At 40.4% G+C, this 10000-nt stretch overlaps 2 protein-coding genes and 1 long non-coding RNA gene across 7 annotated transcripts in view; all 3 read left to right on the plus strand.

Moving 5' to 3' along the window:
• The window catches only part of LOC138038793 (mucosa-associated lymphoid tissue lymphoma translocation protein 1-like), a gene marked incomplete at its 5' end in the record, with an annotated part of 207274 nt that overhangs the window by 177843 nt on the left and 19431 nt on the right, over positions 1 to 10000 (plus strand). The gene's annotated exons all lie outside the window — the stretch shown is intronic.
• Positions 1 to 10000, plus strand: part of LOC138038799 (uncharacterized) — a 212930-nt gene that overhangs the window by 150972 nt on the left and 51958 nt on the right. The gene's annotated exons all lie outside the window — the stretch shown is intronic.
• LOC138038785 (uncharacterized) lies at positions 3050 to 4980 on the plus strand. The gene is made up of 3 exons (XR_011130300.1): positions 3050 to 3120; positions 4156 to 4249; positions 4482 to 4980. It is a non-coding gene; the product is annotated as an uncharacterized lncRNA (long non-coding RNA).

Below are 10000 nucleotides of genomic sequence, written 5' to 3' on the forward strand. Positions count from 1 at the left end.
TGGTATTGCGCATGCAAGAATTTGATTACACAGTCAAATACAAGCCAGGCAGTGAAAACATAGCAGATGCCTTATCCAGATTGATTTGTCGGGACCACCAGCAAGGGCGGAGGATAGAGAACGTTGCGGAGGAGTATGTGCGATTCGTAGCCCAGACAGCGACTCCAAAAGCCGTGACGACACGGGAGGTGGAAGAGCATTCACATCACGATAAGGAGCTCTCCGATGTCAGACAGTGCATCCGTGTTGGTGACTGGAACAACAAAGAAACAGTTCAATATTTTCCAGTAAGAGGAGAACTATGTACCAAGGGCAAAGTAGTTCTGCGGGGGACCCGCATCGTTATCCCCCGTAGTTTAAGACAGCGGATACTGGCTATTGCACACGAGGGTCACGTGGGGATAGTTGCCACGAAATTAAGGCTGCGAACAAAAGTTTGGTGGCCTGAGATAGACAAAGATGCAGAACGCTATGTGCGGTCCTGCCATGGATGTCAATTAGTCGGACAACCTACGCCACCAGAGCCTTTGATGCCCACTGAACTACCGCAAGGCAAATGGCAGGACTTGTCTTTAGACCTTTTGGGGCCGATGCCACATGGGGAGTACCTGTTGGTGGTTGTTGACTATTACACCAGATACTATGAAGTAAAAATCTTGACATCAATCGTCGCGTCCCAGATCATCTTGCGTCTTGACAGAATATTTGCTGTCCATGGTCTACCTGTGAGCATAACGAGTGATAACGGACCGCAGTTCCGATCCGAAGAATTTGAGAAGTACCATGTGGATAATGGCATTCTACACCGTAAGGTTACTCCATTATGGGCCCAAGGCCAATGGCGAGGTAGACCGACAAAACCGGAGTTTGCTCAAGAGTATGAGGATCGCACAAGCGGAAGGGAAAGATTGGAGGATAGAGCTCGTTCACTACCTCGCAACCTATAGAACAACGCCACACAGTGTTACCGGAGTCTGCCCGGCAGAGTCATTGTTTGGCCGAAGAATACGCACTAAGCTGCCAGAGTTATGCGAGAGAGCAGTAAATGATGAGGAACTACGAGACCGTGACTGGGAAAAGAAGACTAAGGCGAAGATTTATGCAGACACAAGTAGAGGCGCTCAACCTTGCGATCTCCAAGTGGGAGACCAGGTGCTTCTAAAGCAGAAAAAGTCGAACAAGCTGTCAACCAATTTTCAGCCCGAGCCTTATGAAATCGTAGAGAGAAAGGGTAATAGTGTGGTGATTCAGTCCCCGCAAAAGAGTCAGAAAATGATAAAAGTAGTGATCAAGAAGAAGAGCCACCGGTGGATCGTCATGACATGGAAGGAAGACCGCAACGAAACAGACACCCTCCGGATCGCTACGGGGAATGGGATCAATAGTGAACAGTGATTATTATCTGCTCTTTAAGATTGAACAATGTTGTTGTTGCAAAGGAAAAAAAAAAGTAGTATAAATGTCTTGAACCTCAAGGACAATGTTTTTTTTGGTTGAGACTGACTGCGACTTATTGATTCGAACTCAGCGTTTGGATTGTGTTTGACCACTAAGGAATATGCTTTATATTCTGTAAAGAAAAGGAGGGATGTAGTGTAGGTCACGTGATGGACATACGGGATATAAGGAGAGCGGGAGAAGGTTATTAGGAAGGTCTTGAGCTTAAAGGAGTCTTAAATGCGGTTGTGAGTTATCGTTAAGCACAGAATACAACACCAATTGTATAAGAATAATTGTTTTCAAATTCATCACATCCAGACCTCTCAACCTCAAAACAGCGAAAATCTGGAGACTGATGCTAAAAAATCTGGAGATTGATCGACCGGCAGACAAAACCAAGTAAACACAGGTTCTTAATAAGAGAAATGGTTTTTTTTCTGCTTATAATTTTTTTAAAACATGTGCCATGTGTGGACCTTAACACAGAAATAAACTTGATTTTCACAGCTTCAATACTCGTACTCACAGCTTAAGTCCAGCCAGTGTGTGAGCACTGAGCTGAACTCATTGCTCAGGCCCAAGTTGTTCGAAGGGTGGATAGCACTATCCACTGGATAACTCAATTGCTTTTGCTAGTGTTTATCCACTGTATAGTGACTTATCCGGTGGATAGCGTTATCCATCTTTTGAACAACCGAGACCAGCATTATATCATCATTATATATATCAGTAATTTCCACCATTTTGAAAACGTGATCAAAATGCGAGAGACTGGTTATGATTACCTAATTTCGAACAGGTGTTTTATACATGGTCATAGAGGACAGTCTGTCATGGGCTGTGTTTCCAGCAAACAGACGGATGAAGAACTGACCCCTGGGGGGTTTCAGACCTAAACATGCCATTTTCCACACCCGTTTTCAGACCTGACCTCTAAAATTCATACCCGTTTTCAGACCTGAACTTGCAAATATACACCCGTTTTCAGACATGGCTTTAATAAGATCGTTACAGTATTATAGTATCCGAGTGAAATCACAACAAAGTATATTACGTTAAAGCATATTTTTTATTAGGAAGTATAGAGCACTGAGAATTGCATCAGGCACAAAATTCTAGAATAATTCAAGCTTTAAATTGTGCCGTCATGAAAACAATTTGCACATATACTAATCGATCTAACGGGAACAGAATAACAGAACACAACAATAATATAAAAAAACGAACTCGAAAGGAATGAAAATACATTGACTCGTTATTATACATTATAAGGCCTATTAACATTGAACATAAATCTATCTCTTTTGTATCAATTTAAACGAAAAAAAAATTCATTTGAAGGTCTTGATAACTCCAAGAACCTTTATCCGTGTCGCTATCACCGGAGTTTGAGCGTGACTGATGCCGGAGAAGTGTGATTTTATCGGCGAGATGTGAAGTAAGCTAAAAATAACTTTCCTGCCTTTCTTCCTTTCTTTATGTACGAGTGACTCTCCAGACCATTCATGTCTACACGGGCAAATTTCTAGGTCCTAATTGCCACGGTGGTAAGTCATGTAAAAATTATAAGGATTTGTGTGGGAATCCCGATAACAAACTCAAAAAGATATTTACACGCAAAGCCTTTGTCGCTTTCTGTGCAGTTATTTGCCTGATCATAGTTAATCTAGGCTAGGTCACGCTATTTTAGGTAATTTTGTTTAATTTTGTTAATTATGAGCTCTAAACGTCAAATTGACAATGCAAGAGTCTTTCATTTGCAAAATCAAGGCCACATAACAACTAAGAATGATTTTCCAGCTTTGTAAATGACATTTTGATATAGACTGATATAAATTTGAAAAAAGGTGGGCCGACGTTCCCAAATTCAATCCATTTTAATCCAAACCCAAATTCAATCCATTTCAATCCTCTCCAGTTTTGTCCATCCATGTCACTTCTTGGCTTCCCTGTGTTTTGTTAGGGCCGATTTACACGGTACGATTTTGTCGCATGCGACAACGGCTTACGACAGGCCCACGACATGATTTACGATTGTTGTGTACGTCAGAAAAAATGTCGTAGCATTTTAAAACACGTTTTAAAACGCTGCGACAATCGTAAGTCATGTCGTAGCCCTGTCGTGAGCTTGTCGCATGCGACAAAATCGTATCGTGTAAATCGGCCCTTAGAGTTCTTCTATAGTTTTGAACAGTTATTTTGATATTTTAGTTAATTGTATGACCATTCGATGAGTGCTGAAATTGCCTAAAATTGCGTGACCTAGCCACTTTAAGAGACTTCACAACTTCCTGAGTTGTGATAACGCTGTACCTCTCTATGACCAAATTAACCTGTGCTCAGGCCCATTTTTAGCTTCGCTCATATGTTCTCTTATGTCGTCGCTCGCCACATTACGTACCACGCGAAACTGAAATAGAGCCTGATCGCAGGTTATGACCAAATATGGTTATCATTTCGGCAACCAGCGCTAGCAACGTCGCCAGCGAAGAAAGAGAGGGAGTCACGGTGACGAAGGCAAAAGATGCGAATGTTTACGGTCCCGGTTTTCGTAGTTCTTTTTTAACAGTGACCACACACAGAAGTTACATAAGACGTCCAATATTTTGTCGTAAAAAGTTACTTTGGTATTTTGAAGGTTTAAAGAAAATGTTCACAATAAAAACGTTGCCTGAATCATCGACGTGTAGTTGGCCAGTTGTCTTCCGAGAAGAGGAGTTCTATGTTATGAATCCTTGGTTATAATCTCCAGTTCATTTTGTCCTGATTTTCATAAAGGTTCCAGTCGACTTTTGCTTTTAAATGTTCTGTACTACAAAAATGAGTTTGTACGAGTGACTCTCCAGACCATTAATGTAGAGACGGGCAAATTTCTAGTTCCTAATTGCCACGGTGGTAAGTCATGTAAAATTTATAAGGATTTGTGTGAGCTTGTGTGGGAATCCCGATAACAAACTCAAAAAGATATTTACACGCAAAGCCTTTGTCGCTTTCTGTGCAGTTATTTGCCTGATCATAGTTAATCTAGGGACTGGTTTCAGTCACAAAAATGAATATGAAGTGAATGCTTGCATTCAATAAGCAGTTTACAATATTTCTTTCAGTGCTGTATCACATCTTCAAACTCATCCTCGCCTTGCACTGTATTTCATGCTTAAATACCTGGGATAACAGCTTTATAATGATCCATAAAAGACATCTACCATGCTACTATTTTGCCGTGGAAACCATGAGGCCTATAAAACGTGGCGTGTGCTAAAGTCCATGTTCAACGCGTACGTGTAATAAAATAGCACCGTTGAAGGTAAGCTTAGGCCTTGTACATCGCTACTATCAAGGGTTTTTCTTTTGGTATGGCTTCGTTTTCTTTTTCGCTTGTTGTTGAACGGTGTTCTTTTTTGTATGCTGTTGAACGTTCCTTTCAGTCGTCACTTCGACCACACGAACACGCACGGTGGATTTCTCACGAAGAGAGACTGTTCCACGAGTACTGTTCCCGGCAACTCTACCAGTTGCTGGGGTGTTCTTGTGAGGTGCTTGTGAGGTGCTATCACGTTTGAACGTTTGTTGTTTGACCTTGAATCCTTTGCAGTGCTTCGTTATTTGTTCGTCACGCAATGCTGTCATCCTATTTTAGGGGGTAGGGGTAGGGCAATTTCTATCCTGATACGTAACCACTTGGAGCACACAATCTTGTTGATTAGGAAGAGAGTAAAGTAAAGGAATGAAAAGAATGACTAGTTTAACTTTGTCTCCTGAAGTGTCATCTGTTGTCATCTCTTAAGCGACCCGCTACCTACATTGAGTAACACTCTAGGGCTAAACTCGTTCCTAGGTCTTTTCGCGCTGTGCAAAATTTCTTTGATTACTTTTTCCTAAACAGTTTGAACGAAATCCGGAAATTCACTCGAGTCTCTAAAAATTTCGCAGCTTCCACAAAACCAAACAATGCAAATACAAAACGAAGGCGTTTTATATATATATATTTATATTTTTTACAACTTGGCAGAATTTGTTTTCGAATACTTTTGCGGACAGTCGGAGCTTTTTCAAACTTTTTTGTTTCCTCAAATAGGCCACGTTCGATATATCAATATTCTAACATGCTCCAAGGCTTTCGGGTCAAAATTGTCACTTTTTAAAGTTTGTTTTGTCTCTCAATTCCCGAAAGAGACTTGGACACAAAGAAAACAACACCAGAAAAAGACGTTTGTCCCGAAAGCCTCGGAGCCATGTCAGAATATTGATATATCGAACGTGGCATATTGCTTTTCGCAACATGATCATACCGTTACCCCGGTACCATACGCATCATCTTGCGCGCGCTTGTGCTCCCCTCAATCTCCCACACGTGCTTTTTTGGTACGACAAACCTTTACAAACCCCTACCCCGGTTCGCAGTATTTCTCCCGCGTCCGAAGCCACCCGTCTCCGCACGGAAACAAAATGTCGCAAAATTACTACCTCAAGCGTTTTGTGAGTTCCAACATACCTTATCGAGAAGCGTACACTACTACGCTACTCACTATCTATCACAGAATAGATACTGATTAGCGTAGCAATTCAGAGAATTACGCGCTAGTAGATTTATACAACAACAAAAAAACGGATAAACATGCAATAAATTGTTTCACTTATCCTAAGAGTGCTCAATACAAAATATGCAAAGCAAACTGCGAATATGGAAACAAATATTTATATTTGTTCTTTTTATTTTTATTTTTGTTATATTATATACCCCTACCGGTATACGCCTGAGAGCAATGGTCGCAATCAAATGTAATATGTTGGTCTAGCAGGTTTAGTACGTACAAAGCAAGCAACTATCTGCAAATCACTTAGCAGTTGTTGACTTAGGTAGATGCAGTGGTGATCATATGCCCCGCAAGATGATCACAGATTATGGTATTCGACCATTGAATACGTGTGCAACGAACTTTGTGTACACAGAAGCAAACTTGACCGCTTAAAATGCGACAAATGGTGAGACAAACACGTTAAATTAGCCTTTGGACCTGCCTCTTACGGCAAATAAGGTTAGAACATTTCGAAATTATCAACTCTGTGTCTCTTTCAACTTAAGATGGGTCCATACATCTGGCGCGTGCTTAAATATATGTGTAATGACAGTTGACGACGGAATGTGAAATATTTGCATCTTTTATGTACTTTGAGAAGCTCTTGCGTCGTTCACAATCATTTGCCCAAAGAAATTTTTACGCGAATCTGTAGACCATCCTTCTACAATTGGACCACCAGAAGCTTCATCCATTTGAAGGTTTCGCACATGGTGAAAATTAATTGTATTCACGAAGTACTTTTAAGTGAAAGAATGTCGGAGACTTCGTAATTCGATTAGGCCAAAGTTTTATTACTGGGTTGCCTATGGCAAACCCAGTCGAGGTCTGCGTTTAGTTTGTTTGTTTTGTTTTTTTTCTTTTTTTCTTTTTTTTTTTGTTTTTCTTTATTTTTTTTTCCGTGTCGGTAAAAGTCTTGCCTGTCACTCCCCTGGTAAGTGGTGTCTTTGTGCATATAGCCTCCTGAGCGCATTTTCTTAGGATCGAGAGGGTAGTGGAACTGCGTAGATTTCTCTGATGGACACAGTAGAATCATTAACTTAGCCTGCAATGGCGTCGAAAGTCATGAAACGCGAATGGCGTTTTAGTGGATCCTTAAACAAAATATACCCTTATGGAGCTCAATAATGGAAAGTCAGTTGGATAAACTTGGCAGGAATCTCAAAAGCGACGAGTACTGGACTTCGACAACAATCTATCGCCCGTCGAGACGAAATCAAAGTGAGCTGTATTTACCTGAAGTACATGGTAATTTGACAGGATTGAGTTTCTTGTCTTCACGCACGCAATGAAATGGGAAGAGGTTTTCGCCTCTAAGAGCAAATATGTTGTTTGTTTCAATAAATGTTTCGCTGGAAAAGGATTCTGTGGTATTTTTTGCCTTTGTGAATTATAATATCATGTTGTGTATTGAATTTTCGAGCTTAGGGTTGAAATGTGATATGGGAGAAGTTTTTTAGTATTGCTCTGTAAGCAGGAACGGTTCACAGGCCTGTTGGAAGCGTGCTTGAGTTTCAACAAAATGAGCCCCAAAATCAGTGAAAACTTGTGACGCAGATGAATAATAAAGTAGCTGCTATTTCCAAAATGATGGAATTACCTGGTGATAAATAACGTCGTACGCGTCTTGGAGAGTAAATTTTGACTTAGCATAAACAAGAGTTTTGCGATTGTGATCTTTGTTTTGACTTCGCTCATTTCATCGTCAAAGTTTATAACACTTGACAGAAGAAGAAACTTACAAAAACCCGGTATCTTGCCATCATTTGATACAGATGCTTCACTGTTTGGCGAGTAAACATGCCGCGTTAACTTAATCACGGCGCCCACTGAATTCCGGCCATGTCACTTTCGATTTTGCAAATTACTTGAACGTAGCAAAAATCTCCCAAAATGTTTGTCGCTGATCGTAACTTTTTATATTCTATATTCACGGTTCAAAATTAATGTTGTTTTCATGTCGTAAATATTTTATTCTCGATCGACCGTTCGGGAAACTTCCTTCTGCTCTTTCTGAAAACTGTGTATCAATAGCTATTTGCTTTTTCATCAATATTTGTTTTGCATAAAGCAAGCTAACAAAATCTGTACCTTGCTGAGTTCGCATTTGTTAGCGTTAATAGTATTTTCGGTCAGATGTTTCTGTTTTTTTGTGAGGGGTTTATTGTTTTGGTCTCCCATCGTAACACTAACCCCGCGAAACAGAGCTTAACTTCAGTGAATTCTTTCAGATGCTCAGACGGCACACTTGTGGTAAAAAGAAGTTGTGAGGGAACTTGAAAATTATCAACAAGTCAGCCCAGAAGCCAATGTTTCTCGCTTCTCTTTTATTTGTTATTCTTCAGAGACTGGAATGCTGTATTTCAATACCACACAATTCAGTGCCTCCTGATTTTCTGTAGCACGTACCACAGGCAACCCAGTGTATGCTTCACAGAAGCAGCTCGTTTCTTAATTAGCACCATTGATTGACATAACCTTGAATGAACTTTCCTTGCATTTCACTTAGCAACGACCAATAAGATATTTGATTAAGCGATACATGAACATATAAGTTTAGGGTTCTTTTTTTACTGGGTTGCCTATGGCAAACCAGTCGAGGTCTGCGTTGATTTCGTGGTTTTTTTATTTTTTTCCGTGTCGGTAAAAGTCTTGCCTGTCACTCCCCTGCTAAGTGGTGGCTTTGTGCATAGAGCCTTCTGCGCGTATTTTCTTAGGATCGAGAGGGTAGTGGGAAATGCGTAGATTTCTCTGGTGGACACAGTAGAACGATTAACTTAACCGTCAATGGCGTCGAAAGTTATGTAACGCGAATGGCGTTTTAGTGGATCTTTGAACAAAATATACCTTTATGAAGCTCATGAATGGCAGGTCAATTGGATATACAGGCGGTGGAATCTTAAAAGCGACGAGTAATGGACTTCGACAACAATCTATCGCCCGTCGAGCCGAAATCAAAGTGAGCTGTATTTACCTGAAGTACATGGTAATTTGACACGATTGAGTTTCTTGCCTTCACGCACGCAATGAAATAGGAAGAGGTTCTCGCCTCTAAGAGCAAATATGTTGTTTGTTTCAATAAATTTTTCGCTGGAAAAGGATTCTGTGGTATTTTCTGCCTTTGTGAATTATAAGATCATGTTGTGTATTGAATTTCCGAGCGTAAGGTTGAAATGTGATATGGGAGAAGTTTTTTAGTATTGCTCTGTAAGCAGGAACGGTTCACAGGCCTGTTGGAAGCTTGCTTGAGTTTCAACAAAATGAGCCCCAAAATCAGTGAAAAATTGTGACGCAGATGAATAATAAAGTAGCTGCCATTTCCAAAATGATGAAATTACCTGGTGATAAATAACGTCGAACGCGTCTTGGAGAGTAAATTTTGACTTTGCATAAACAAGAGTTTTGCGATTGTGATCTTTGTTTTGACTTCGCTCATTTCATTGTCAAACTTTTTAACACTTGACAGAAAAAGAAACTTACAAAAACCCGGTATCTTGCCATCATTTGACACAGATGCTTCACTGTTTGGCGAGTAAACATGCCGCCCGCTGTAACTTAATCACGGCTCCCACTGAATTCCGGCCATGTTACTTTCGATTTGGCGCTTTAATTGAACGTAGCAAAAATCTCCCAAAATGTTTGTCGCTGATCGTAACTTTTTATATTCTATATTCACGGTTCAAAATTAATGTTGTTTTCATGTCGTAAATATGTTATTCTCGATCGACCGTCCTGGAGACTTCCTTCTGCTCTTTCTAAAAACTGTGTATCAATAGTTATTTACTTTTGCATCAATATTTGTTTTTGCATAAAGCAAGCTAACAAGATCTGTACCTTGCTGAGTTCGCATTTGTTAGCGTTAATAGCATTTTCGGTCTGATGCTTCTGTTTTACAAGGGGTATATTGTTTTGGTCTCCCATCCAAACACTAACCCCGCCAAACAGGGCTTGACTTCAGTGAACTTCGGCATTACAAAGCTGTC

This window comes from Montipora capricornis, chromosome 2, assembly GCF_036669925.1.
Source record: "Montipora capricornis isolate CH-2021 chromosome 2, ASM3666992v2, whole genome shotgun sequence".
NCBI lineage: Eukaryota > Metazoa > Cnidaria > Anthozoa > Scleractinia > Acroporidae > Montipora > Montipora capricornis.